The 13,514-nt window shown below is 47.5% G+C and overlaps 1 protein-coding gene across 4 annotated transcripts in view; it reads left to right on the top strand.

Annotated features, from left to right (window-relative positions):
* ABHD2 (abhydrolase domain containing 2, acylglycerol lipase) overlaps positions 1 to 13,514 on the top strand; it is a 427,692-nt gene that overhangs the window by 89,380 nt on the left and 324,798 nt on the right. The window lies entirely within an intron of this gene.

Here is a 13,514-nt window from a genome sequence, read left to right as displayed (position 1 = left end):
GTGAGCAAGTATCTCACTTTTGCTTTGCATAAGCAATAGTGTGATCAATTAAGTTTACCCTTTTTCCAAGAAAGTTTAACTTCTGCATTTAGAACCGCATTAGTTGAAGTGGTAAAAATGTGTCTTATCAAATATGACAGTGGTTGGTTTACATAAATTTGGGGATTTAAGGTTATGTAGTTTTCAATCATATATTTGATAAATTACATTATGCGAGAATGTGTCCAAAGAAAAGGAGCAATCTCTAAGATGTACTGATATCATAAATAATTTAAAATCTGGTGTAATCAGTTTCATTACTCCATTGCTTTCTAAAACTCTACCAAGAGGAGTTTTATCAAAATTTGCTTCCCACAGATTTAATTGACCCATTTATCTCTCATCCTTCTAGCTTTATTAAATCTTTCAAGGAGCCAGATGATGATTTTCTGAGCCGAACAAAATATTTTATAGGCAGGGCATGAAGGAGTGCCTCAAATGATCACTCTCTCTCTCTCTAGAGAGCTGAAATCGGACAGCACATACAAAATTATCTCATACCGGCCTGTTTCACCACATTATGCAACAAGTCAGTTCCCAGAGATGATGAACAATAAGAGAATTTCTGAAGCATAATTTGCTTTAAATATCCTTGTTTGGGTTGCAGAATACAGTTATGTAAGTTGATAAACAATTTTTGAATAAAAAAAAATGAAATATGATTCTTTGTTTTTGAGATTTTAAACATGCTCTATGGATTTGAGGATTAACTAAAGTAAACCCAAAATTTCTACGGAAAGTCTGTAGCAATATTTTTTCCTACCTCATTCAAAACAATTTTCTTTAAAATGTATTTGTCTTCCTTGCACAAAGGTTTTAGTGTGGAGAAAGGAAAAAGTATGGAGCTTTAGTTTCCAGTTTGTGAGACTCAGGACTTGTTGACTGTAATTCCATTAACACACAAGAGCTTCCTCTAACTTGGAAGTCTCCAGCATAGCATCTGAATGACGTGTCCTAGAGATGTGTTTTCTAAAAGGAGCATCTAGGCTAGACGTAAATGTGCCTTTAGATAGTTGCTGCGGCAAAGTGGTGGCCTGAAATTGATTTGCAGGAGACCAGACATGATGCATTAAAATTTTAAAAAGTGAAGTAATGCAAATTCCACTGATTTGATGGTGTTATGGGTAAAATTGGCCCAATTTGTCAAAAAAAGGTGAAAATTTGCTGAAATACTTCTTATTTTTGGGAGTAGGGGCGGAATGGTAGGTAAAATCAATGGGACATGACCTCTGCAAAATGATTGTGAAAATGGATTTTAATGTTTCTAAATTTAACTCTACAAAATAGGGAAACAAAGTGTATTAAATGGCACTTACTCGATAGTTATATTCATATTCCTAAAATTTAGAAATAATTTTTAAAAATAATTATTCTATTATATAGGCTCTGTCACAATGACATATGCATATTCTCAGCAACGTTTTGAGCACCCTAATGTCCGTGTCCCTGGTCTCCTTAACAGCCTCTTGCCAGAGTCCCTATGTCACACTTGCAGGTTGACTGCTCCCTTAGACATCTTATCTTAGCCCTCTCTGTTTTTTGTATAAAAAGAGCAAACACAGGCTTGTCACATTGATACAAAGTCTCCAGAGAGTGACTGTGAGATTTAATCTGGGTGACATCTCTGAAAAGAATAACCATGTATGTACTCACTTCTCAGCCTAGCCAACCACAAAGTACCTCAGACTACCAAGAGTACAGGTAGCCTATGATGATAGCAACCACCCCTGCTCTGCATCTTAGCCACATTCAGGAGAGGAGTTCGCCTAACGACTAGGGCGCTCGACCTTGGACCTGGGGGAACTGGGTTCGAGTCTTGGTAATGACGCTAAACATCCGGTGATTCTGGGCAAATCACTTCATCTCCCCATGCCTAACAAAAAATATGAATGTGTGTCCTCATGTAACGTAACTGGTGCTATGTAAAGCGCTCTGATACCTGATTGGATTTGGCTCAAGTTTGCGCTATATAAAACTCTGCAAAAAAAAAACCAACAAAAAAACATACATACCTGCTTTATTTCTGTTGCTTCTGCACACTTTATCTTTGCTTGAATATTCAGGCTAAGATAGAAAATAGGTTTAAAATATACAAAAAGTCCAAAATGTGGAGAAAGTGCTGAGAATTTGTATGAGGCTTGTAAATCTGTGTTTTCTGCAAAAATGCCAGCAATGCAGATTTTAAGCGGCCCTCCCTATAGAGTAGTTGCTCAGTAGTGTGTGACCTTAGGATTCTCGCTGTTTGTTAAGTCAAATATTGGTCATGCAACTGTATGGTACCTAGGGTATAGGATATAGTAGGCCAGATACTGTACCTTGGGAGAGAACCTTCACCAGTGATAGTCACAATGCAGGAGCATTGTTAAAAAGGAAGCGGAATGACTGCAATGTATTCGTTGTTGGATATGTAAGGCCCAATTGACCCTATGGTTCTGGCTTTGTGAGGGCTACCGTAAATGGAAAGACAGGACTGTCAGTGGAAATGTAGGCGTAAAACAGATTTAGCATTGGAGATCTTGCGTTGGACCTTGTAGGAGTAAGAGATAGGCAAAATGGACTGTCTGCACTCTAATAACTGTCCTATTCTTTGTTTGCCCACCAAATTATATTGCCTTGTTGTAGATAATGCATGGTTAATCAGAGGTGGAGGTACATAGTTATTGCTTAATATGTTGAAATTCATTTCTGTATAATTTACATTGTATGGCTTAATGGTGCCAGCTAAATGAAGTCTGAGTATGTAACATCATGCAAACTATGGTGAAGCTTTTTTTGCTTTCGCTAATTAGTTCAGGAGTCAGTCAAGCAAAGTATCATTTTTAGCAGGGAGAAAAATGTTGAAGGCACACCTTTTGCTTACATAGAGGATCATAAAGAGTTTTCGGAATGAGGCATACACAGTAAATCTGTGGCTATCCTTTTCCACCCAGCTTGTAGTTCTCTCAGCCTCGCTTGAAGGTGAGGGAACTGCTGTTTTTTTGATGGAGGAGTGTTGACTGATTCCACCTTCAGAAACTGTTCACTAGTAGCCAATCTGAAACACTAAGTAGGATGGACCTTTAATTAACAGAAGCACCCATATTTCAAGAAAAAAGTTATTTACATTGCAGGAGTGTGGAATTTAATCAAATATCCACTTGTCCATGGGACATCTTGCTTCATAAGTCCTGTAAAAAAATGTACTTGACTCTTTGGTGCCACGTAGTGCGGCAACAAATTATGGCAGCAATCTCATTATGTAAGAGCTCTGATAGCCTCTCTGATTATGCAAGGGCTAATACTATAGTAGGGTTTGAATGCTAGCAAGTCCCTTATTTTGCCACCTATCCACAGATCTACATACTGGGGCTGGAGGTAGTGTTAAGCAGTAGGGTTGGAATGTGCTTTTGAGTCTGTGCAAACCCACTAACTTGCATGCTTTGGGAGTTTTTACCAGTTCTCCAGTATTGGGGTATCTTTCATAGATTCACATGCCTGATTCATTCCCCGTCGTCGGAGTGGGAGTCCCTAGCATTAAGTATGCATAACATAGAAATATCATAGCTAGGCTAGAACCAGGAATTAAAAAGCTAGAAGTAATAGGATTTTTTTTCCCACTTGCATGACTCGTCCAAGTCATTATATATAGTCCAAACTACAGCCAATCAGGCGTCAGCACCCTCCAGAATGTTCTCCTCAGAGGCTCAGGCTCTTAGATTTTCTACCGCACGTCGTGTGAAGGGAGTCTCCCTAAGCTCTGCTCAGTTCTTCTCAGTTTTCTCTGGAAACTTTTCATGTTAGGATGTCTTCTTTAAATTCATCTCTCTTTCGACCTTGTGAATCTTGTGGGAAGCTCCGGCTGTTTTCAGTAGATCCCCACAAGAAGTGCATTTACTGCTTGTATCCTGACCACCAGGTGAGAGACTGCAAGATCTGCAGAACTTTCCCACAAAAGACTCTGAGGGACAGAGAGGGGCGTCTACTTCTGTGGCCACAGAAGATTGAAGATCAGGACAATCCCTTATCTGAAGTTGGGAGTATTGCCTCTGTCCAGACTATGTCCTCTTGAAAGAGGATTGCTTTCACAGATTTATCTTCTCCTGGGGCTAAGGTGTTGAAGAAACAGCATACCTCCAAGAGTGCTGAGTTGCCTTCTACTTCAAAAAAGGCTCTTCCACCTTCTAAGAGTAAAACTATGCCTACTACGCCCCTGAGAAAGACGGCAACGTCTCAATCTTCAAAGCGGGTTCTGTCCAGGATTTACGTCAGAAACGGTGTCCCTAGTCGACGAACTCGCCGACGACGCCTTATGTCGCTCCTGCGACGACGTCTACTGCAACCTTCTCGTCGCCGAAGCCACAGATGATAATGTCATTGGCATCGACGCTGGTATCCGTCTCCGTCAGACCAGTTCCGTCGACGAAAGAGATTAAATCTACAGTCTACGCTCCGACGAGTCTTCATGTACGGATTTTCAGGTTTGGTCTTCGTCTACGTCTGCAGTATCTTCTACACCGTCTACGACACCATTTATACAATTGCCTCTTTCGACAGCGACGTCTTCTTTACTACAAAGATGTGGATCTTCATTGGAGGTGCTTCCTCCAATTACAATCTCTCCTGCTAAGGTTCCTCTTAGGTTACCTGAACAATTACTGGATTCTGAAGAGGATGATGAAGAGTCAGATGAGGGAGATAGTTTCGTACCGCCAGGAGCCCTTCTGAACTCCTCATTAAGTACCAAGATGTGGCTCAAGATGACGAATTTTGTCCGGAGATGGTTCCTCCCGCTCCAGACCCTATGGCCCAAATGCCTTTGGCTCTTTTATACAATCTGCAGTACATGTTGGACGATTACTATCGCCGTTTCCCTCCATCTGAATCGGCTTCTTCTATACTGCCCACACCTGTGCCTCAATCTTCATCAGCTTTGAGGTCGCCCAGGCGACATTCTCCTGTACCTTCGCATCACTCTCAGGATGCTCACACCTCTGACGACGATAGAGAGGAAGGAGAATTGGATGACAGATCACTCCTCACGGAATGGGATGATTGCCAAATACAAACTCCGTCGCCTTCAACTCCTGTTCCTGTCGACTCTCCTCCTGTTGACATTGTAGGTTTTCACCTTCTTATGGAGAGGGCTACACAGTGTTCTCGTCTTTCTATGGAAACAAAAAAGGATGTTTGTTTCCTTTATGATTTTAAAGACCAACCAAGAAAACAAATACGGTCTATTCCGATTATTGATTTCATTTGGCAAGAAGGATTAAAACTTATGAAAGCTCCGGCTTCTGTTCCTGCGGTCCTGCCCCACCTTGATAAAAAATACAAGGCGCCGGACAATTCGTCTGCATGCTTGATAGGCCAACCAAAGGCAGATTCAGATATCGCCCAAGCAGCTCAACGACGAGCGCGGAATCCCTCCTCTCCGCTGTCAGCTCCTCCGGATCGGGATGGTAGACGTCTAGACGCTATTGGAAATAAGGTGTCCACTATAGCAGCGACGACAGTTCGTGCAGCTAACTCACTGACTATCTTAGGACGATATGATAGACAAATGTGGTCGGACATTTCTCCCTACATCGACATGTTGCCTGAGCCGTCAAAGTCAGAGATCCTTCAGGAAGGGGAACGAATCTCGGCTGAGATTCTTTTTTTTTTTTTTTTTTTTAAAGAAACCTTTATTTGACTTCAAGGAGTAACAGACATGGGCCTACAACCCTTTGGGCCGGCCGCTAATTAGCATGAGACGTATCATTCACCGTTATACAGATTGGTCAATCCGGGAAGCCCGTCAGTCCATCAGCGCTCCCCGTGAAGACAGAAGCAATAGTTGAGTGACAATATTAAATACGGTTTCAGTTTTCAATTTAAGATTAATAAACAGTACACACAAACAAGGCAATAGGTATTGTAAATGTCAGGACGCGCTCCCCGGGGTAGGGAATCAAGGACCAGTGGCAGAGAAGGGAGGGGGGCCCGGGAACAGAGGAAAATCAAACTGTAACTCACTGGTAACCTAACAGACGAGGAATGTCCGGCTAGGGGGGACAAAGGGACATCCAATACAATAGCCAGAGGAGGGGCACAGATGTCTCCGCGATAAGAGTTCCACGGACCCCACACCCCCGTCCATTTCCCAGGCTTGCCTCTCGCTACATACACCGTCTTTTCTCTAAACATGCACCAATCCATATTCTCCTTCCACACCGAGACCGTAGGCGGCCTCTGGGAACCCCATAACTGTGCAATGTTACGTTTAGCCACCATATTTCCCAAAGTCGCCCACCGCGTCTGTGCCACATTATAATCGTTTGGCTCCCACACGTTCAGCAGGCATCTCCTAGCTTCTGGAAGCTGAGCAACGTGAGTGACCTCTTCCATTACAGCATGCACCCGACGCCAAAAGTGTGCCACCTCAGGGCATTCTCATATAACGTGAAGGAAAGTACCCAGCGAACCACAGCCACGCTTACACATCCCATCCACGGAGAAACCCATGCGCATCAGGCGGGGACCAGTGACATACACTCTGTGGAGTATCTTTAGTTGTTTGAACCGAAGGCGGGCCGGAATTGCCACCTCCCGCGGGGAGGCTATTGCCGAGACCCAATCCTCATCATCTAATTCCAAACCGTCCGCCACCTAGATCCCCCTCAAGTAGGTCAACAGATCCGCCCGATCGTTGATAAGCTTTTTATAGATCAAGGAGATTGTGCTGTCAGGCACGTAGCCATCGAGCACCCTGTCCTCCAGTGGAGAATTTTGCGGGATAGCAGTAGCATCAGGGAAAACCGAGCACAACGCATGACGGACCTGAGCATACCGGAAATACTCCCTATCATTTAGCCTGTATTCCGCTTTCAGCATTTCAAACGTTTTAAACTCCCCTTTCACCCAGAGGTCACTCACCTTACATATGCCAATCATATCCCATTTCTCAAATCCTTTAGTTTTCCACAAACAGCCCAGCCTTTCTGAAGCATACAGTGGAGTCGCTCGAGTCAGGCGGACCTTCCAACCCATCGCAGCATTAGCAGCATGCCACACACGTACCGCTATCTTTGTTGGGCCTGTCAACTGCACACCAGGAGACTTCGAATAGAGTGCTCTATTATAATCCCCCCCAGGCAATAGCATTTTATCCATCTCGAACGCCGGGTTCAGGGCCGGTCCGTACATCCCGTGGTTCACCGCCACCAATTGGGACGCCCAATAGTATCGCTTGATATCGGGGAGTGCTATACCTCCATCATACCAAGGGAGTGTCAACTTTGTGAGAGCGATTCGCGAGCGCCCGTCCCAAAACAACTGCCTCTGCAAGCTCTCCACCTCACAGAAATAGCGGGCCGGTATGACGTCGAGTGTATTTTGCAGTGCATACAGGAATCGTGGTAGCGACATCATTTTAAACAACTCCGCGTGTCCGAGGGGCGAGAGCGGGAGCCGTCGCCACCCCGAGACGTCGGCTCTCAATCGTTGGAGGTGGGGGTAGTAAGTTCCGCTCATAACGGGCCACAGGGTCTAAAGTTATGAACACTCCCAGGTATTTAAACCCTGACTGCGAAATCTGGATAGGGCAGCCACGCGGAAGGAGAGGAGCATCCCCAGAGAGAACATAGACGCATGACTTGGCCCAGTTAATGACCAAGCCGGAGTTGCGACCAAATGAGGTCAGGACATCGACTAGTACTATCAAGGACTGCCGGGGAGACGTGAGGTACAGGAGAATGTCGTCCGCATAAAGAGAGATGCGGTCCTCAAATTCAGGCGTCCACCTAATGCCGCGCAATGAGGGCTCCCATCGTAACCAGGCAGCCAGAGGTTCCAAGGCAAGTGGGAAGAGGAGGGGCGACAGCGGACAACCCTGCCGCGTGCCTCTTCCCAACCCGAAGGGTGCCGACACTCTGCCATTCACAACTACCTGAGCCAACGGTTCCTCATACAGCAACTTCACCCAACCGATAAACCTGCGGCCAAAACCAAATTTCGCGAGCGCCGCCCAAAGATACGGCCATTCTAGGGTATCAAACGCCATTGTGGCATCCAAAGACGCCAAAACGGCCGGTTCACGTATGTACGCCACTCTGGCAAGCACTCCATGAAGACGCCTCAGGTTCAGAGCCGTATTACGGTGAGGTATGAAACCGGACTGGTCCGGATGGATCAAGTCGCCAACGACCCTAACCAGACGATTAGCTAAAACCTTAGCCAGAATTTTAGGCTCAGCATTTAACAATGAGATGGGCCTGTAAGAAAAACACCGATCCCGCGGCTTCCCCTCCTTGTGAATCACGACTATTGTAGCGAGACGCTGATCATAGTGCCTCAAGAAACATGGCGCAGAGATGAGGCGCCATCTTGTCCGGGCGCAGTTTATACAGTTCAATGGGAAGGCCATTGGGACCCATGGCCTTGCCAGAAGCGACCGAGCGAATAGCCAAAGCAATCTCATCAGGCGACAACGTCGCATCCATCAGTACCCTATCCGCCTCTGACAAAGACGGCAACACTATATCTCTCAGCAACAGATGAGTCATCCTCAAGGCCATCCGAGACTGGAGAATATACGTCGTGGAAATAAGTCGCGAAACATTCAACAATTTCCACAGGGTCAGTCACACGTACGCCATCTGCTCTCTCAATAACCGGCACCACTCGACTCGCTCGCTCCTTCTTGTCCAACCATGCATCAATTTTCCAGCCTTATCCCCCACATCGTATAAGCGCCCTTGTTGCTCTCTACTCATCACTTTGGCAGCATCAGTAACCAACGCTCTATAGTCAAGCTGCTTAAGACTGAGAACATGCAACTTATCATTCGTAACACCCAGCTCCAGGTCTCCCTCCAACTTGGCTATTTCGTTTTCAAGGCGAACCACCTCTTCAGTCTTGCTTTTTTTGGAGTGGGAAATTGGAGAAAGAGCCTGCCCACGGAGCACTGTTTTGAAGGCTTCCCATAACGAGGCAGCAGATGACACTGACCCCACATTTTCAGTGAAATTGCGCTCAATGGACTTGACCAGGTCCGCCCGGATGTTAGGATTACGCAGGTATCAGGGGTTAATCGGTGCCACCCTCCCCTCAGCCCCGGGGGTGACCTCCATGTGCAACAGTAGTGGGGAGTGATCGGAAATACCCCGGGCCAGATGTCCCACTTCCCTAATCATCACAGCTTGGGCCGCCGGCATAAGGACATAATCAAGTCTCGATAAACTTCCATGAGCCCCTGAGTGGAAAGTGTATTGCGCCTGCCCCGGGTGCATTAGTCTCCAGCAATCTACCAGTCCGAGGGTATCTATAAACCCACTCAGCCAGGCCTGTGCCCCCGGGAGATCCCTGGGAGGGCGACGATCCGCCCTACCAGATACGACCGAGTTAAAATCGCCCCCCACCACCAGAACCCCCCCCCGGGAGTCCCAAGACCATTCGCCCCAAATCGGCGAAAGTTACGGTCTGCAATCCTGGTGGGACATAAACCGAGACGAGCGAGATGGTTCTGCCCTCCCATCGGCCTACAAGTGCAGCATACCGCCCTCTATCATCATGAATCACATCGTCTACCTCCAACGGGAGAGAGGCTCTAATCAAGATGCCCACCCCCCGCGAGCCAGAAGTGAAACCAGAATGCACAACAAGACGATATCCCCGCCTATTCATAGCATGGCAAGAATTCCCAATTAGATGCGTTTCCTGCAGAAAGACAATATCTGGCGACAGCCGTTTCAAAAACTGCAGCACTACTCCACGTTTAATCCTATCCCCCAAGCCATTCACATTCCACGAGAGTACTCTCAATCCCCCACCCCCCACCCCAACCCCGCGCACAGCTCCCCCCCCCCCCCAGAGAACACGATCCCGACCACCAGTCGTATAGCGTGACGTTGCCTTGTAGAACATTCAAACATTCCCCAACTCCCCCCCTCCCCACCAACCTTCCCGTTTCAACTCCCCCCGCCCTGCACCCCTGCGTGAGCCCATGTAGCCCCCCCAACTTGCAGTGTGCCTGTCGCCCTAGCATTAACTACTCTACAAAAAGAAACCCCAGAGGAGGAAAGAGCCTCACTGAGCACCCCACAACCCCCGGGCATTGAAGGATAAGGCACTGAATAGAAACATCAAACCAAAATATGGAAGTGTCATCACATTAGTCAGTCACCGGGGACCAAGAGTCTATTCCTGTCCAGCCAAGCCCACTCCGTTCCCCTCGGTCTGTCCCTCTCGACGTCGTTGCTCGGGCAGGGTATCAAGCCAATCTCCAACCTCCTCCGGCCGATCAAAGAAATGCGTCCGATCCTCAAACTCAACACGCAACCTGGCCGGAAAGAGCATCGCATATTTCAGGTCCATGTCTCTCAGTCGCCGTTTAACACCCATGAACTCCTGTCGCTGCTTTTGGACCAATTGTGTGAAGTCCGGGTAGAAACTTATGAGTGTTCTCGAACTTCGTCGGCCCACTCACCCTCGAGGCCTGCAGTATAGCATCCCTGTCCCTGAAATGAAAAATTCTGGCAATGATGGGCCGTGGGGGAGCGCCCGGTTTAGGCTTACCACCCGGAACTCTATGGGCCCGCTCAACCGCAAAGAATTTACTCAAGCCTTTGGGTGCGAGATGGTTGATCACGAGGTCTTCCACGAAGAGGTCAGCCGCAGGGACCTCCGATTTCTCCGGCACCCCTGCTATGCGCACATTATTCCGCTGAGCCCTACTTTCAAAATCCTCCAGCCGACGGACAGACAAATCCGTAGACGTCCGCAGATGACGGACCTCGGTTTGCAAGTCAGACACGTCCGTTACCAGACTCGACGTCGTCAGACCCAAGGATTTGACCTTTTCATTCGTTTGTGAAAGGTCCGCTCTGACTAGTTTAACGTCGATCAAAACCGTGTCCAGTTTATGGGCCAAGGTATCGAATTGCTGGCCGACCGCCGCTTTCATCTCATCGATGGCCCCCATAACGTCCTGCAATGTTAACTCCGTGGATGATCCCGGGCCATCCTCGGGTCTCTCCGGTGACTTATGCAGGCCACTAGGGGATCCTTTTGACTGGGTATAGCGGTCCATGTTATAAGCTTGGGTATGAGCTCCCCGCCTAGTCGTCTTGGATTTTTGTTTATCTCCGTCCAATCTAGCCGCCATTGTCTGATGGTCGCCAAGGTTGTCGGCCACCAACACGATGAGCGATCCCCGGAGAGCCGATCTAGGGAGCCTCGGCGATCACGAAGGGTAGTCCAGGCTAGTGTCCAAGGTCAGGCAGGATACCCGATCGTCCCACTATAAATGCGTGCTGACAATCCAGGGCCCCTCAGTCAGTTTCAGCGAGGAGACCCGAAACCGAAAGTGAAAGTATGGGGTGCGCACCGGCCTGGGTCCTGCATGCCGTTGTTGTTCACTTTCTGCCCGGGCACCATGCCAACTCGAGTCCGGGGCAAGGTCTGGAGTAGGCCGCCAACTTGGAGTCGATGCTATCCCGGATCCTGAAGTCCGATTTGAATTTGGACAACAGGTATCACCTCCACATAGGTTCGCCTGCAGAAGCCCGTCGATAGAATCAGGATAAATTCAGGATAGACGTGGGAAGTTGTGGAGGCCCTCGGAGCCCTGTGCCTACGCGGCCATCTTGGTTGAGCGCTAGGCTCCTCCTCCTCGGCTGAGATTATTGATTCATCGGTGGATGTCGCATCTACAGGTTTTTGACAACTGGCAGGTGCCGCAGTCTTGCGGAGGCAGGGCTGGTTAAAATCAGCATCATTTCGCCAGGAGGTTCAGGCTAAAATAATTGAAATGCCTTTTGATGGCAAGTCTCTTTTTGGGCAGCATGTTGACGAGGCCCTACAGGCCATTAAAAAGGATACCGAGACAGCAAGATCTCTCGCAACGCTTCAGTTTCGTAAACCTTTCGGGGTGCGAGAGGCCACCGATCCTTTTCTAATCGAGGAGGATATAATCAGCAAAGACAATATCAGTCCTATCAAAGTAACCAAAGTTACTCTTCCCAGCGCCAACAATCATTCAGACAGCAACCATCTACCTCCTACTCGCAAAATAGAAGGAACCTACTGCGGGCATGATACGTCCAAGAAGCATTGACAACTGCCACCTGCTCTACCGCTTACCCCGTTAAAAGTTGGAGGAAGAATCTCCCGTTACTACTCAAACTGGTCGGGTCTTGGACATTGTAGCCAGAGGCTAGAATTTGTAAAACTTCCTCCGAATTCTCCTCCGAAAGGACCACCTCCAGCCCACCTCTCGGAGCTTTTTGCCCAAATAAATTTGATGCTGCGAAAAGGAGCGATCGAAGTAGTTCCTCGAATGCAAAGAGGAACTGGCTTTTATTCCAGATTTTTTCTGATAAAGAAGAAATCGGGAGAATAGCGTCCCATTCTAGATCTTCGCTCCCTCAACAAATATCTCAAAAATTATCCTTTCGGATGCTAACTCTGCAAGAAATCCTTCAACTTCTCACTGCGGGGGATCATATGACCACCCTCGACCTACAAGACACTTATTTTCATGTACCAATTCTACCCAGACACAGAAAGTTCTTGAGGTTCAGAGTGGCTGGCAGGGACTTTCATTTCAAAGTCCTCCCTTTCGGACTACGTTCCGCACCCCGGGTCTTTACCAAGGTCTTCGCACCGGTGGCTGCACACCTTCGGCTGGAGGGAATTCAAATTTTTACTTATTTAGACAACTACCTTATCAAGGCGAATTCTTTCAACATCGCAAACGTCCATACTCAGAGATGTCTATCTCGTTTCTAATCTCTGGGCCTCTCCATCAATTTCGACAAGTCTCACCTCATCCCATCGCAAAACAGAACGTTCTTGGGAGCCACCATAGACACTTTGCGAACACAAGCCTTTGTCTCAAACGAAAGGCAACTGAAACTTTGCAAACGTGCCCAGCTACTGCGATCAAAAGAGTGCGTTTCAGTCGGGCAGTTAAAGTCTCTTCTGGGGATGCTTTCATCCTGCATTCCTCTGGTCCCCAACTGCCGTCTCAGAATGAGACCTCTGCAAGAGGACCTCAACAAGCAGTGGCTACAAGTTTCAGGATCCTTCGATCTCATCCACATCACTCCTCAAATAAGGGACACTCTGCGATGGTGGACTTACAAGAAAAATGTAGCAGCAGGCTGCTCATTCCTAATAGAAGCTCCAAGCTTCGTCATCACCACGGACACCTCCCTAGAAGGATGGGGAGCTCACCTGCAAGGACTGACGGTAAGCGGAAGATGGGATGCTCAGCAACAAACTTGACCTATCAACCTCTTGGAATTGCTGGCGATTTCCGAGCCCTAAAATCTTTTCGCACCGTCATTCTCGGATCATCAGTGTTGATCCGGACGGACAACACAAGTATGCACTACTTGAACAAACAAGGAGGGACAAGATCCGCACTATTGTCTCAGCAAACCCAGGAGATTTGGGATTGGGCGATCAAACATCAGACAGCAATCCATGTCCCGGGAGTTTCCAACGTTCTCGCG

Source organism: Triturus cristatus, chromosome 3_1 (assembly GCF_964204655.1).
Source record: "Triturus cristatus chromosome 3_1, aTriCri1.1, whole genome shotgun sequence".
In the NCBI taxonomy this organism is placed as follows: Eukaryota; Metazoa; Chordata; class Amphibia; order Caudata; family Salamandridae; genus Triturus; species Triturus cristatus.
This window is presented reverse-complemented; position numbering and strand designations above follow the sequence as displayed.